At 43.3% G+C, this 17,203-nt stretch overlaps 1 protein-coding gene across 2 annotated transcripts in view; it reads right to left on the bottom strand.

Annotated features, from left to right (window-relative positions):
* Nucleotides 1-17,203, bottom strand: part of PPP4R3A (protein phosphatase 4 regulatory subunit 3A) — a 100,194-nt gene that overhangs the window by 81,569 nt on the left and 1,422 nt on the right. The gene's annotated exons all lie outside the window — the stretch shown is intronic.

Consider the following 17,203-nt stretch of genomic DNA (forward strand, 5'->3'; position numbering starts at 1 on the left):
CTGATTTACTATCGCTGTTCTCTAGCCGGTCTAAAACCGCGTCCGACCTAAAGGGACGCTTTTTGGACGCCATGGACGTTTCTCAGTTTCCAGGCAGAAAGGGCGGTAAAAATGCAGGCAGGGCGCCGGACAAAGCACTCGGGACAAAATGTATGTGAAATGGTTTGATACAGGAATGTTATACTATGTGATTTTAGTATATTTAGTGAATGTCACTTTTTCACATTTTCAAATTTCCCGCCAGTTCCGTCCCCCATACGTCCCGACGTCACAGGGGACGGAACCCCGGAAGACAGATGCCGGAGGACATTACAGGGGACACTGCAGGGGGGACATCGCGGGAGCGCAGGACAAGGTAAGTGCAGAAGGGATCCAGGAGCAACGCTGCAGTGTATTCCCGAGTGTAGCTCGGGGTTCACCTGCCGTCCTCTCTCCCCAGCATCTTAAGTGTAGGCACCTGGTTGAAACAGCTTGCAGCTTCACAGCCGGGTGCCTACTGCACATGTGCGAGAAGCGATGGGCCTTGTGAATGGTCCCGTAGTCTTCTGGGACCTATCCAAGAAGACTACGGGTAGGGAGGACAACTGTCTCTTCCAATCACCTAGGCCAGGGGTAGGCAACCTGAGAGCCGCAGGACTACAAGTTCCATCATGCCTCTGCAAGTCACAGCTGAAATTGTCAGTTTTGTAATCTTTGCAATGCCTCATGGGAAATGTAGTTCAACAGCTAGAGAGCCGCAGGTTGCCTACCCCTGGTCTAGGCGATTGCAGCGGGAGTGGGCACACCTGTCAAAATCTTTGCATTTGGACAATCGATACCCCAGTCCACAAATATCTAGAAAGTTGAATGACCAGGCGCTTCGAAAACAATTTTGAACGATTGACTACTCATTTATGGGCAATCTTAATGCGACGCATCAGCACAGAAAGGTGTGAAGTGGGCCTCCTTGACTAACTGCTTGGGAACTTTAACAGCGGCTCTCCTGTGCCAGATCCAGTACTTGTACGTGATCTACTTCTTCCCAGTAGGGGGCGCACTCACCTGCTGCGCTGGCTGTGCTGTCATTCGCTACAGCACAAGCTGATCAGCGTACCAAAACAGGGCTCCCTTGTCATTTGCTTACCATGACCAGCGGGTCCCGGCCGGGACCCGCTGATCGTCTAAGCGAATGACAGGGAGCCCTGTGTTGGTAAACAACACAGAGCTCTCTACAGACAGCAGTGATGTGCCTTATTTTCTCCCTGAATAAAAACCGGCACATTGCTTAGTTAAAAACAGCATACGTTACACACACTAAACATAGTTAAACACACAGTTAACCCTTTGATTGCCCCTAAATGTTAACCCCTTCTCAGCCGCTGCCATTTGTAGAGTGACATTGTATAGAATTAGCACTGTTCACTGTATTGGTGTCACTGGTGATGTCAGTGTCAGATTACCCGCCGCACTATTACAGTTCCACTATAAGTCGCTGATCGTGGCCATTACTAGTATAAAAAAAAAATTAAATTCCAGTATACATCCGATATGTTTTAGATTATAACTTTCACAAAAACCAAATAGACACTTATTGTGATTTTTTTTTTACCAAAGACATGCAGAATACATTTTAGCCAAAACGTACGAAGAATTTTTTTTTTTTCTAAATTGGATGTTTTATAGCAGAAAGTAAAAAAAAATGTTTTTCTAAATTTTCCTTTTCGTTTATATAATACAGTAAAAAACCCAGTAGTGATCAAATACCACCAAAAGAAAGCTCTATTTGTGTAAAAAAAAAACCCACTAAATAAAAATGTAAATTGCGTACAGGGTTGCAATTACCAGTTAAAGTAGTGCAGTGCCGAAAAGCAAAAAAATGCCCTGGTCAGGAACGGGTTAAAACCTTCTGGAGCTGAAGTGGTTAAAGGGACGATCCGCAACTATGTTTCTTATGGAGCAAGCACACACCAGTGCCCCCCATAGCAAACGGCTTGCTATTGAGGTCAGTGGTCAAGGGGGAAGAGCTAGGAGCGCCAGCAAGGGACCCGTGAAGAAGGGAATCAGGACTGCGCTGTGCAAAACCATTACACAGAACAGGCAAGTATGACATGTTTGTTATTTAACCTCTGTCTAAATGCCCCCCCCCCCCCCCCCACTGCCGGTGTGCATTCCCTGGGAACACGCAATCTGTACTCACCAGACACAGGAACACGGATCGGTGTAATGCGCCGCTGTGGGTGGCCAATCAGTGATCACATGCACAGTAGAAAACAAAATGTAATTTCCTGCCATCATTGTTTACTACAAAGAGCTCTGTGATCAATCACATGGTACAGGGCCATTCACAACAGCCTTGTACCATGTGACAAGCTGTGACCAATCACAGCTCTCTCAGCATTTCTCAATGGCTGCAAGAATGCAACCAGAGAGCGTGAGAAATGACATCCAGTGTTAAAAAAACCCCCAAAAACCTAATCACCCCCCACTATAGTGACACTGTACTGCTAAGGTAACGGTATGTAAAAAAATAAACGTATAAGAAAAAAAAAGTAAAGTTTTTTTTGACAAAAATTATATTTTCTTCTTTCTATATAATGATTTGGGTTATTTTTTTTTTTTTTTTTTTACCTAAAAAGTAGCAGAATACCTTTTGGCTTAGAACATATGAAGAAAGATAATATATAATTTATTTGCAAAATTTTACAAGAAAATCCCTTTTTTTTTTCTTTCAAAGTGTTCGCTCTTTTTTCATTTATTTAGCAAAAAAAAACTCCAGTGGTGATCAAATACTACCAAAAGAAAGCTGCATGCCTGAGTAATCGGCAACGTGTGAGCGCTGAAAGCTGAAAATTGGCCTGGACTGGAAGGGGGTGAAAGTGTCTGGAAATAAAAAACACAAAAAACAAACACACAGCGTTTTAATACCACTAACTTTATTGTGATCAAGTGAACAAGCCCCTTGTGACAGCTTTGAGCAGCTGACAGATATTCTTTATGGAGACATCAGGGGTCTATTATACCCCTAATGTGCCATCCAAAACAGATAATCAAATGCAGATTATTTTTGACCTGTACCAGCCATGGAATGACAGCTCTGAAACCAAAGTAATGAAATTCTCGCTTACTTCGGAGGAATAGGAGAACCCAGGATCCCTTGCAGGCGGTGGCACAAGGGGGGGGGAATAGGGTCCCTTCCTGTCCTATAAAACCCAGGCCGCCCTGATCTCTTTTACAGCTGATCGTTAGATAAAAGAAGCGGCACCAGGTTCGCTTGCCATCGGGATGTTTATATATGTACATATGTCGGGCTGCAAATTGGTTGATGAAACATACAGTAATTTTCCCCCTGAATAGTCTCTGACCTCCTCAACAGTAGCAATCATCAATCAAAAATAATCAAAGAAACTGGGCTCAAGTAAAAAAAAAACAAAAGCTCAAAAACTCCCAATAAGCAGCGTCTCTACTATGAGATATTCTTAACCCCCCGTTCACATCTGTGCGGGTGGTGCCGCTGCGGATCCGCATGAAAATCTGTGCAGCCGCACCACCCGCACAGAGAATTGCAGACCAGCAGGCGGGTGTCATTACTTCTAATGGCACGCCGCCCGCACTGGAAAACGCAACCGTACTGGGAGCCAAGGTTCCCGTGTGGGCTGCATTTTCCAAAGAAGTGCAGGGACTTCATTCCCTGCCTGTCACGGGGTACGGGAATCCATTCAAATGAATGGGCTCTTGTACCTGTACAAAATGCGGACCGCACGGCCGCATAGATGTGAACCGGGGTTAACAGTCTGTTTTTAATTGTATTACAATCAGTAACAATCGTCAGTTGAAATCTGCTCCATGCATTCCAGGCGCATCATAACAAAAGGTGAACCGTGTCTTTGGTGCTACGGGCGGTAGGATCAGGTTCACCTGTCCGTTTTCCAGGCAGACCTGGAGCTCCATGCAAGTCTATGGGCAAGGGAAGGTAAACAGACGTGCATCCATATACATCTGCTTTTCTCCAAGTCGCTCCAGGTTTGTAAAAAGAAAACTGAAAAGTTCTGCGTCCTTTTCCACTTTTTCCAACCCAAATGTGACAGATCAGAGGTAGTAAAAGTCTGTTTACATCCGGCTGCCCATAGATCCACTTCGAGACTGATAAACTCAGTTTGTTTGTTTTTTTTGTTTTTTTTAAACGGAGCAAAATACAGAACAAACAAGATGTCACAAAGATGACACCTGTCCCGGTCTGCTTCCATTCAGCAGGGGAGGTGTTCACAGATCCTCTGCTCAACGGTCTGGACTGTCCTCATGTGAAAGGGGCTTTGCAGTTTATTTCTTTAGAAAGCAGCCACAGCCTACAGAGAACAGACTGCCCCCTGCCAGCTTCCTGCACAGGACACCTTGCTCTGTAGGAAAGCAGTGCCTCTCTGCAGAGGTCCGACACAAGCCTTGCCGAGTCTGAACTATAGCTCTGTAATCAGCAGGGAGGAGTTTTGCGGATTGGACAGCTCTGGCTCTGCAGGGGGTTTGTCAGAAATCTGTGCGAGGGTCCTTCTCTGCATGTTGGGAGGGGACAGGCTTTTCTACTCAGGCTGTGAATGGAAGAAACAAATCGGCCTAAATGTATGACACGGATTTGTAAAACACTATGAAGGATAAACAACTGCTGCAGCTTTTCTTTTAAATAAAAAACTGTTTTTACCCTTTTTGTAGGTCTACTCTCCTGGTCTCCTCCAGTCTCTTTCAGCCACCTCCTATCTACATGCACTGGACCGGTTTCCAGATAATGACAACAGCATGCCAAGCCTGTCCAGTTCACTATGACCCCTTAAAACAGAGCTCCAGTCCCCATAATCAATAAAAAATGTTTTTAAAAAAGGCGATTATTATATTGTATATTTACATTAGAACACTGTTAGAACTGTATTAATGCCTGTTACTTTTTGGCAGGGGGGCCATCTAGGATGTGGGCATCTGAAGCCCGCTTGTCTCTATTTCAGGGATTTGGTGCTGCTGGCTACCCAGGATGCACCTCCCGACCATACGCCTGCGCAGTAATGACACAGCACAGTGCAGTTTGTTCACTACAGACTGCCACAGCGGCAGGGGACGTACCCCACCCATTGTTATGGCAACCGGTCAATCACATTCCAACCTGAAATCAAGTGTGGTTGGGGAAACCAGCAAGCCCCACAATAAAAAAACAATTTTAATAAAAAAAAAAAAACTTTTGTTTTGTACAACTGGGCAGTGTGAACACAATGTAAACGCTAGCAGTGTACACAGTGCCCACATGTAATTGTCCATCGCAGGGGTGGACTGAAACATTTGGAAACTCGGGCACTGCCAGAGGGCCTGGGGTCAGTAGGGGGCCCCATGAGATGCCCTTTTTTAAGTTTGGGCAAGGACACAGGGGCCCCATGATCCCCTATTGCTCGGGGGCCACATGAGATGTCAGTCCGCCCTTGTGTCCATTTATACTGCTACATGGGAATCGCCCAATGACGTCATAGGTGGTGGAGACAAGAAATGCCACCTGGAGATTTTTTATATATATATATACACACACACACACACACACACATACAGGCGTACCTCGGTTTACGAATTTAATTAGTTCCGTGGGACTTTTCAGATTGCGAAAAATTCGTAAGCCAAAACGCGGTTTCCAATAGGAATGCATTGAAAACCAATTAATCCGTTCCGGAGGTCAGAAAAGAGTGAAAAAGAAAAAAAAAAGTCTAATCTGGTCAAAACTCTTTATAAAGTGCACTTTAAAGGCATAAATACTGGACAGGGACATGATTAAAAAAAAAAATCGTAAATGCACAGAAAACCAATTAATCCGTTCGTATTGCAAAAAAAGTTCGTAAACTGAGCCATTATGTTCAATGGATTTTCATTCATAAACTGAAAATTACATTAACCGGGGTATGCATGTGTGGATGGATGGATAGATAGATAGATGGATGATAGATGGATGATAGATAGATGATAGCTAGATAGATAGATAAGATAGATAGATAATAGATAGATAGATAGATAGATAGATAGATAGATAGATAGATAGATAATAGATGATAGATAGATAGATAGATAGATAGATAGATAGATAGATAATAGATAGATAATAGATAGATAGATAATAGATAGATAGATAATAGATAGATAGATAATAGATAGATAGATAATAGATGATAGATAGATAGATAGATAGATAAGATAGATAGATAATAGATAGATAGATAGATAGATAGATAGATAGATAGATAGATAGATAGATAATAGATGATAGATAGATAGATAGATAGATAGATAGATAGATAGATAGATAGATAGATAGATAGATAATAGATAGATAATAGATAGATAGATAATAGATAGATAGATAATAGATAATAGATAGATAATAGATAGATAGATAGATAGATAGATAGATAATAGATAGATAGATAGATAATAGATAGATAATAGATAGATAGATAGATAGATAGATAGATAATAGATAGATAATAGATAGATAGATAGATAATAGATAATAGATAGATAGATAATAGATAGATAGATAGATAATAGATGATAGATAGATAGATAATAGATGATAGATAGATAGATAATAGATAGATAGATAGATAGATAGATAATAGATAGATAATAGATAGATAGATAGATAATAGATAATAGATAGATAGATAATAGATAGATAGATAGATAGATAGATAGATAGATAGATAGATAGATAGATAATAGATAGATAATAGATAGATAGATAGATAGATAGATAGATAGATAGATAATAGATAGATAATAGATAGATAGATAATAGATAGATAGATAATAGATAGATAGATAGATAGATAGATAGATAGATAGATAGATAATAGATAGATAGATAGATAGATAGATAATAGATGATAGATAGATAATAGATAGATAATAGATAGATAATAGATAGATAATAGATAGATAATAGATAGATAGATAGATAGATAGATAGATAGATAGATAGATAGATAGATAGATAGATAGATAATAATTAGATGATAGATAGATAGATAGATAGATAGATAGATAGATAGATAGATAGATAGATAGATAATAGATAGATAGATAGATAGATAGATAGATGATAGATAGATAGATAGATGATAGATAGATAGATGATAGATAGATGATAGATAGATGATAGATAGATGATAGATAGATAGATAGATAGATAGATGATAGATAGATAGATGATAGATAGATAGATAGATAGATGATAGATAGATAGATGATAGATAGATGATAGATAGATGATAGATAGATAGATAGATGATAGATGATAGATAGATAGATAGATAGATAATAGATAGATAATAGATAGATAGATGATAGATAGATGATAGATAATAGATAGATAGATGATAGATAGATAGATAGATAGATAATAGATAGATAATAGATAGATAGATAGATAGATGATAGATAGATAGATAAATAGATAGATAGATAATAGATAGATAGATGATAGATAGATGATAGATAGATGATAGATAGATAATAGATAGATAGATAGATAGATAGATAGATAGATAATAGATAGATGATAGATAATAGATAGATAATAGATAGATAGATAATAGATAGATGATAGATAATAGATAGATAATAGATATATAATAGATAGATAGATAATAGATAGATAGATAGATGATAGATAGATGATAGATAGATTTCTATACATCAGGTGGGAATTCAGAAACTATGAACTTGAAAAAATGGGTGAAACTCTGCTTTAAGGTTTACATGGCCGCATGCACACGGATGTTTTAAAAATGCTCCTCCTCTTGACAGCAGCATTTTGGAATAAAAAAAAAAAACCGCCGACGCTTGGCAAAGTGTCTAACGCTTTTACAAACGTTTAGGCGCGTTTACAGGCATCAATCACTTGCCTGTTAATTCCGCTGTCCAGAATAATAATTTATTTTGGCCATTAAAATGAATGTGCTGAACACGCTTTGCGTTTACACGCGCCGAGCGGTTTTTGTCTGTCAGAACGCTGATGCTCCTTTTCCAGGTTCGGCGTCTAGGAGCAGAATAACGTTTGTTTTTGTAAAGTATTATGGAGCATTTTTTCAGCAGAAAAAAAAAAATGCTAAACGCTGCTAAAACCTAAAACGTTCCTAACAGCTATTTTCTAGCTTTTCTATTTTCTACATGTACCATCATAAAAATGCTAATAAAATGCGGATTCTCCCAGACACTACTAAAAAAACAAAAACAAAAAAACAATCACCAGCAGTTTTTATCCAGCGGTTTTTGAGCTGGTGTGCATAGAGCCTTAAATCCCCCCACTTACCTTTTTCATACAGTTAGCTTGAATTTAGGCCTCCTTCACACCAGTGAGACTTGCAACACAAAGCCGCATGACGAGTCAAACCAGTTTATGTCAATGGCACCCGTTGCAATCTATGCAAGGAAAGTTGCAGCGTCTTTAACCCCTTCCCTACCAGGGCACTTCTACCCCCTTCCAGTCCAGGCCAATTTTCAACTTTCAGAGCTCTTACACTTTGAATGACAATTGCGCGGTCATGCAACACTGTACTCATATGACATTTTTATCTTTTTTTTTTGTGACAGATAGAGCTTTCTTTTGGTGGCATTTAATCACCTCGGGGTTTTTATTTTTTTGCTAAACAAACCAAAAATAACTGAAAATTTTGAAAAAAGTTTTAGTTATACAATTTTGTAAATAAGTGATTATTCTCCTTCACTGATGTGCGCTAATGAGGCTGCAGTGATGGGCACTGACAGGTGGCACTGGTAGATGGCACTGATGAGGAGTCACTGGTAGGCATTACTGATGGGGACAGCACTCATATGGCACTGATAGGCGGCACTGAGGCAGCACTGATAGGTGCACTGACTGGCACTGATAGGCAGCACTGATAGGTGGCACTGAAAGGCAGCTCAGATGGGCACTATGTGGCACTGGTAGGCACTGATATGTGGCATTGATGTGGCACTAATGGGCACTGGCAGGTGGCATTGATGGACACTGACAGGTGGCACTGCTGGGGCTACACTGATCATCAGTGCCCTGATGATCAGTGTACATGTCCCCTCTGAAGAATGCCGATTACTGGCTCTCCTCTCCTCTGTCAGCGTGACGGCTCGTGAGGAGAGAAATGCCGATAACTGGCAATTCCTTATTGACATGCAATCAGCTGTGATTGGAGACAGCTGATCACATGACCGAGCCGACATCTTCAACTTTTTCCGTTGATCCACGGTGTCCGAGGGACACAGCGCACCACCAATCGCCACGCTATGCGCCCCCGGAGCCTCACGCATGCGGTTAGAGTGGGAGGGCGTCATGACGTCCTCCCAGAAGGAGAGAACAGCCTTGCGCCCGTCATTTCCTTATATGGTGGGTGGGAGGCGGTTAAAAACAAAAAAACAAACAACAAACGGTTCCTGCACTACTTTGATATGACTTTGTCGACTCGAATGCCACAGAGTGTAAAAAGTCGCATTGGAAATTGTGTGACTTTGGAATCGCACTAGTGTGAAAGAAGCCTGAAGCGGATCTCCAGCTCTAGTCTCATTTGAAATAGTTTGTTTGGGCCAAGGTGGCAAAGAGAACCGATTTCAGAGAGGCCGATTATGTCACAATGTCCGACTCAGAGGAAGCTTTGTATGGACAAAACACAAAGCTGCCTATGAATGGCTGAGGGCTGTCCAGACCAAACGATTTTGCTCCGGGTGTGAGGCAGGATGGCCTCGTCTCGCTCCCGAATACAGCGCTGTATACTGTATATGACCTCAGCTACATACAGCACATCCAGAGGTCACACAGGTTGGTCAGAAAAATAGCTTGCTTGGGTCAGCTTGGCCCGAACACACTATTTAACCCCTTCACGCCGGCGCCTCCTGGCCCTTAAAGAGTTTCAGAAGCCGGGAGGCAAGGTGGGGTTTAGGGTCATGTGACCGCCGTCACATGATTGGGAAAGGTCCTGATCGAAAGAGGAGATTGGGACCTTTCCGTGAGTACCGGACATGTGTGCTGGGAGAGCGCAGGGCGCACGCTCTCGGCACATATGTCATTTTTTAACCGCATGCCGCCCAGCCACTGTACATATACGGCGGCAGGGCGGCACTCGCAGGCAAAACCACGTTTTAAAACGTGTTTTGTAAACAAACAGGGGGCGCGCACGAGGCGCGCCACCACCCTATCTGTCCCGCCGATCACCGCCGCAGATGTCAGTCGCCGGGTCACAGCCGCTCCTTAGCGGCTATCTCCCGGCGATCGGCGGCAGACAGTGACAGAGAACACAGCTGCAGTAGCTGTGCTGTCTGTCACTTCCCTGTCAGCTCGAGGATGAGCTGATCCAGAAAGAACAGTTTCTCTTTCTTGATCAGCCTTGTCCCGCCCAGTACACACCCCCGCCCCGCCCCCTAGTAAAACACTCCCCTCACTCAGATAACCCTTCCCTGCAAAATAAAGTTAACCCCTTCCTCCCCAGTGCCATTAGTACAGTGTCAGTGTTTTTTTTTTTGCACTGATCACTGTATTAGTGTTTTTGGGGATGTCAGTGACCCCAAGTCAGTACCCCCCAATGTCAGAATGTCCGCCGCAGTCCCGCCATAAGTCACTGATCGCCGCCATAATTCGCTGATCGCCGCCATTATTTGTATAAAGAAAACCCTAAAAATCCCAGTATCTTTCCCGCCATTTGTAAACGCTTTTACGTAAACCAATTAATTTACACGTTTTGGGTTTTTTTTTTAGCAAAGACGTCGCAGAATGCATTTTGGCAGAAATTTATGACTAAATTTGATTTTTGCATTTTTTTTTTCTGGACATGTTTTATAGCAAAAAGTCCAAAATATAGTTTTTTTTTCCTCAAAATGGTCAGCCTTTTTTTTTTTATAGCGCAAAAAATAAAAACCGCACAGGCAATCAAATACCACCAAAAGAAAGCCCAATTTGTGGGGACAAAAAGGATGTAAATTTCCTTTATGTACCGTATTGCATGACCGCGCAATTGTCCGTTAAACTAGCGCAGCGCTGTATAGCAGGAAAATGGCGTAAATTGCAGTATCTATACCATAGTTTGTAGACGCTATAACGTTCACACAAAGCAATCAATATACACTTATTGGGATTTTTTTTACCAAAAACATGGAGCAGAATACATTTTGGCCTAAATTTATAACCAACTTTGAGTTTACTATATATTTTTTATAGCTGAAAGTAAAAAATATTGTTTTTCTTTAAACTTTTTGGCCTTTTTTTGTTTATAGCGTGAAAAATAAAAAGCGCACAGGTGATCAAATTACACCGAAAGAAAGCTCTATTTGTGTGAAAAAAAAGGACGTAAATTTCGTTTGGGTGCAGCATTGCATGACCGCGCAATTTTCAGTTGAATCAGTGCAGCGCCGAGTAGCAAAAAGAGGCGTGGTCATTAAGGGGGGTAAATTCTCAGGAGCTCAAGTGGCTAATAGAACGTCTAGGCCCAGACGCAGGGAGGCCGCACATTTGCGGTCGGCCGGCGTGAAGAGGTTAAACTGAAACTAAAGTTGGAGATCAGCTTTAACATACTTCCACGCCTTGTGGATCCAGCATTGTCCTCTGGTAGTCCACCGCACAACCAGGTCCCACGCCACCATCTTTCTTCCTCTCAGAATTGGGGGGAGGCGGCTGTCTCTTCCAGGTTTTTGCAACTGTACCCCTGATGATGTGCGCCAGTTCTGCCATTTTCCATGCGCGGTATGGAAGCCAATGCCTCCTGGGATATGTGATGCGCATAGATAAAAAGTTCCTTTGAAAGTGAGGCTGGCCATACATTATACAATCTTCTTGAGATTTTTGGTTTAGATTTACCAAAACCCATATAATAGGTCAATCCTAACAACACTTTCAATTGTATCCAATTAGGCGGGCCCTTGTACTACATAGTTGAAGGAAAATCTAAAGGAAATTGGGCAGAAAATTGTATAGTGTATGGCCAGACTAAATGTCTGATGTAAACCCCAATGCCTTGCTTAATGTGTTACTAAACCCACAACAGTACAATCAGTCTGTAGATGCAGTAAAGCATGCTTGTTATACTCACTGTGGAACCTAAGGGGTTAATCCTCTGCACTGTGTAAAAAGGCTGTTTGATCCTGGCTTCTCTGATCCACCCCTTCTTTCAGTGTCCCCCTCTTGTCTCCTAAGACATATCATGTGCAGACACTGCACATGCTTGGTTTGGTGTGTATTGCTAGAGTTGTTTTTTTTTTTTGGGAGAGTGCATGTGATCAGCACAGGGCCAATCAGCACTGTCCAGACAGAAGTTAGGGGTTCTGCATCCTCAGAGAAAAATTAAAACTCCTCCTACAAGCTTTAACCAGTGCTCTGTTGGACACTGATAGAAGTCACAAGACTACTGCTATATACTGCTGATGAGAAAAGGCATTTAGCAGTTTATATTTACTAAAATGATTGCATTTCCATGTTCTGTGTACTGTGGGAGAGCGGATATAGTGAATGCTGGGTCCGGGGAGAGCGGATATAGTGAATGCGGGGTCCGGGGAGAGCGGATATAGTGAATGCGGGGTCCGGGGACAGCGGATATAGTGCATGCGGGGTCCGGGGACAGCGGATATAGTGCATGCGGGGTCCGGGGACAGCGGAAATAGTGCATGCGGGGTCCGGGGACAGCGGATATAGTGCATGTGGGGTCCGGGGACAGCGGATATAGTGCATGCAGGGTCCGGGGACAGCGGATATAGTGAATGCGGGGTCCGGGGAGAGCTCATATAGTGAATGCGGGGTCCGGGGAGAGCTCATATAGTGAATGCGGGGTCCGGGGTTTAGTAACACTGTAATGCCTATATAACAAGCTGGCTCAAACAAACTATCAAACGTGTTCTTTATTCAGACCAATCATCGCTGTGAGTTCAACTTCATGGAGTACGTATCTGTGTTCACAAACTGTGGTTCACTTCATATGGGTTTTTAGATTCCTACAGAAGTTTATGGAAAGATAAAACCCGCTAGAAGGTCAGAGGAACCTGACAAGTCCGCCGGTGCAAGTCCAACCCCCCTGCAGCAGCTCTGCTCTGTGCTATCTCTGACCAGAAGTGATGTACAGAGCTGTGTGATGACAAGTATACAGGATTTAGGTTTCATGGATCCTCGGAGCAATCCCCGACACCCAGCACTGCGCACAATTATACTAAATGTATATTTATTATGTTACACTCCCTGACAGTATACACATTACATGCAGACTCCATGTGGAGCTGCTCAGGACTGCCTGCCTGCGGCAATGATACACACAACAATAATAATAATAGGAAACTTTCTCCGACAGCTGGAGGAATAGAAACATTGTATTATTAATATTAACGCGCAAAATCATATACACACATATATATATATATCTATACATACACACACATATATATATATCTATACATACACACACACATATATATATATATCTATACATACACACACACACACATATATATATATCTATACACACACACATATATATATATATCTATACATACACACACACACACATATATATATATATATCTATACACACACACACACATATATATATATATATACACACACACACACATATATATATCTATACACACACACACACATATATATATATACACACACACACACATATATATATATACACACACACACACATATATATATCTATACACACACACACACATATATATATATATATACACACACACACACATATATATATCTATACACACACACACATATATATATATCTATACACACACACATATATATATATATCTATACACACACACTTATACACGTAATTTTGAATATTCACTTTACCTGTCAGTGGTCATATTGAAGAGTGTAAATGAATATGAAAGTTAAAAAATGTAATATCTTCATACTACGATTACATGTATTAAAGTATACAAGTTACTTCTTTTCACTCTATTTTGTTTTGTTAACCCCTCGCCTACCAGGCACTTAGACCCCCTTCTTTACCAGGCCAATTTTCAGCTTTCAGCGCTGCCGCACTTTGATTGACAATTGCGCGGTCATGCAACATTGTACCCATATGAAATTTTGATCATTTTTTGATCAAAATTTGAAAAAAAAAAAAAAAGTTTCTTTGTTTCTATTATAAAAATTTTCAAACAGGTATTTTTTCTCCTTCACTGATGTGCGTTGATGAGGCAGCACTAAAGGGCACTGATAGGCAGCACTAATGAGGTGTCACGGATAGGCGGCACTAATATGCGGCACTGATAGGTGACACTGATGATGGGTACTGATAGACGGCACTGACTGGCATCACTGCTGGGCACTGACTCGTGGCACTGACTGGCACAACCCCTGGGTACTGACTGGCGGCACTGGTGGGCGGGCACTGGTGGGCGCACTGCTGAGCACAGGTGGGCGGAACTTGCGGGCGGCACAGCTGGGCACCGATCATCAGGGCACTGATCATCAGTGCCCTGATGATCGGTGCCGATCCCCGCTCTGACAACTGCCGGTTCTCGGCAGTACTTTCCTCACGATCTGACAGCGTGAGGAAAGTGCAGCCGAGAACCGGCACTTGCATTTCCCTCTGATCAGCGTGTCATTGGACACCGCTGATCACGTGGTAAAAGGCCGCTGTGATTGGCCTTTTACCACATCACGTGATCAACTGTGTCCGTAGGACACAGCGATCACGGAGATCGCCGGGTGCGCGCCCCAGGAGAGCGCGTTCTGGGAGGACGTCATATGACGTCCACCCAGAACTGGCCGGCCGCAGTGCAGCCGTCATTCGGCTATCTGCGGTCGGCTACTAGTTAAGTACTGAACCCTCGCCCTATAGCAGAAATACTGCTACAGGGTGGTAGGGGTGTGCAAAATCACACATACATACACACACTATATATGGCAGGGGGCGCGTGTCCTACCCGCGCCACCATTCGTGGCCTCCACTGTCAATCACCGGGTCCCGGCTGGCGACTACTCGCCAGCACCCAGTGATCACTGAGTATTACCAACGGGGGAAGAGAACTGAATATGTAAACAACACAGATCTCTCCCCAATCAGCTTCTGCACACTGCTTTGTATGGCTCTGCATAGCAGAGCCATACAAAGCAGCGTGCTTACAGTTGAAAGCACGCACACACAGCCTCATAGTAAAACAGCACACAGTTAACCCTTTGATCTCCCCACATGTTAACCATTTCCTGCCCAGTGCCATTAGTACTGATCACTGTATTGGTGTTATTGGGATGTAAGTGACACCAAGTCAGTGTCCCCCCCCCCCCTCCCCCCCGTGTCTGAATGCCCATCGCAGTCCCACTATAAGTCGCTGATCGCCGCCATTACTAGTAAATATAAAAAAAAAATCCCAGTATCCCAAAACTGAGCTTCTCGTCTTCCCTCCTGCCCGCGCCCCCCCCCCCATCCTATCCATCACTACTAACATCACCACCATCAATCCCGCCCCGCAAGCCAAAGTCCTTGGGGTCATTCTGGACTCTAACCTCTCCTTCCAACCTCATGTCAAATCACTGACAAACACATGCAGGCTCCACCTCCGGAACATCGCCAAAATACGCTCCTTCCTTACCCCAGACACCACTAAACTACTTGTGCACTCCCTGATTATCTCACGCCTTGACTACTGCAACTCCCTCCTCATCGGCCTACCCCAGTGCAAACTCTCCCCGCTTCAGACCATCCTGAACTCAGCTGCCAGACTCATCCACCTCACCAGCCGCTCCACCTCTGCCACCCCCCTCTGCCTCTCCCTCCACTGGCTCCCTATCGCCCAACGCATCAAATTCAAACTACTCACTCTGACCTACAAAGCCATTCACAACACTGCCCCTAACTACCTCACCGACCTGATTCCCAAGTACCACCCTACCCGTACCCTTCGCTCTTCACAGGACCTCCTTCTATCTTGCTCCCTGGTCTCCTCCTCACACGCACGTCTGCAAGACTTCTCCAGGTCCTCCCCCATCCTCTGGAACTCACTACCCCAATCCATCAGACTGTCACCTTCCCTCCTCACCTTCAGGCGCTCCCTGAAAACCCACCTCTTCAGGGAAGCCTACCCCACCCTCACCTAACAGCCGCTGCCCTTCCCTCCTCCTACCACTCCATCCCCCACAGCCACTTCCTCCTGTACCACTACCCCCTCCCTCCTAGATTGTAAGCTCGAAAGAGTAGGGCCCTCTTACCCCTCGTGTGCTGTTTGTAGTTGCTGTAATGTTTCATGTATTGTCCCCCCCTCTATTGTACAGCGCTGAGCAAACCCTTTGGCACTATATAAACTCAATGTAATGTAATATCTATACCGCCATTTGTAGACTCTACAACTTTCACATAAAACAATTAATTTACACATATTGGGTTTTTTTTTTTAGCAAAGACACGGAGCAGAACACATATTGGCCTAAATGACGAAATTTGATTTTTTAAAACTTTTTTTACTGGACATGTTTAATAACAAAAAGTCCAAAACTTTGTTTTTTTTTCTCATAATTGTCTGTTTTTTTGTTTATAGTGCAAAAAAAATTAAAACCGCACAAGGGATCAAATACCACCGAAAGAAAGCTCTATTTGTGGGGGAAAAAAAAGGACAGAAATTTCATTTGCATGACCGCAAAATTGTCAGCTGCGCCAAAATGCAAAAAAATGGCCTGGTCAGAAAAGGGGGGGGGGGGGGGTAGATCCTATGGGGGGGGGGGGGGGGAAGTGGGTAATAATTGCTCATCTCTCTGCACTCACCCGGGGCGAACTCCGGCTGACCTTGGAGGGTTCACATCAGTGCGACTTTGGGGTCCGACCATGCTGTGCGACTTCACTGCGACTTGCTGCCACTCAGTGCAGCACCAATAGGTGTCAATGCGAGCCGCACAAACATAGTCGGAGCGATTAGAATGGGGCCACTGAAAGGTTTGGGATGCTACTCAGAACTCGCAAGCTGAATGAAAAGCTGCACTGGTGTGAAGCAGGGCTGGGGGATCTCTCTGCTCTCTCTCAGGGTGATCCCTACTCCCCCAGGGTTATCGCTCTCTGCTCTCTTTTGGGGCGATCCATTTCTGCTCTGTGATCCCTACTTTCAGAGTATACCCTCTCTGCTTTCTCAGGGTGATATCCCTCTGCTCTCTCTAGGGCCAATCCCTGCTCTCTTGGGGAGATCCTTCTTTGCCCTCTCTTTTAAAGTGATCCCT

Source organism: Staurois parvus, unplaced genomic scaffold (assembly GCF_062004578.1).
Source record: "Staurois parvus isolate SC_StPar_1 unplaced genomic scaffold, SC_StPar_1.0 ptg001780l, whole genome shotgun sequence".
Taxonomy (NCBI): Eukaryota; Metazoa; Chordata; class Amphibia; order Anura; family Ranidae; genus Staurois; species Staurois parvus.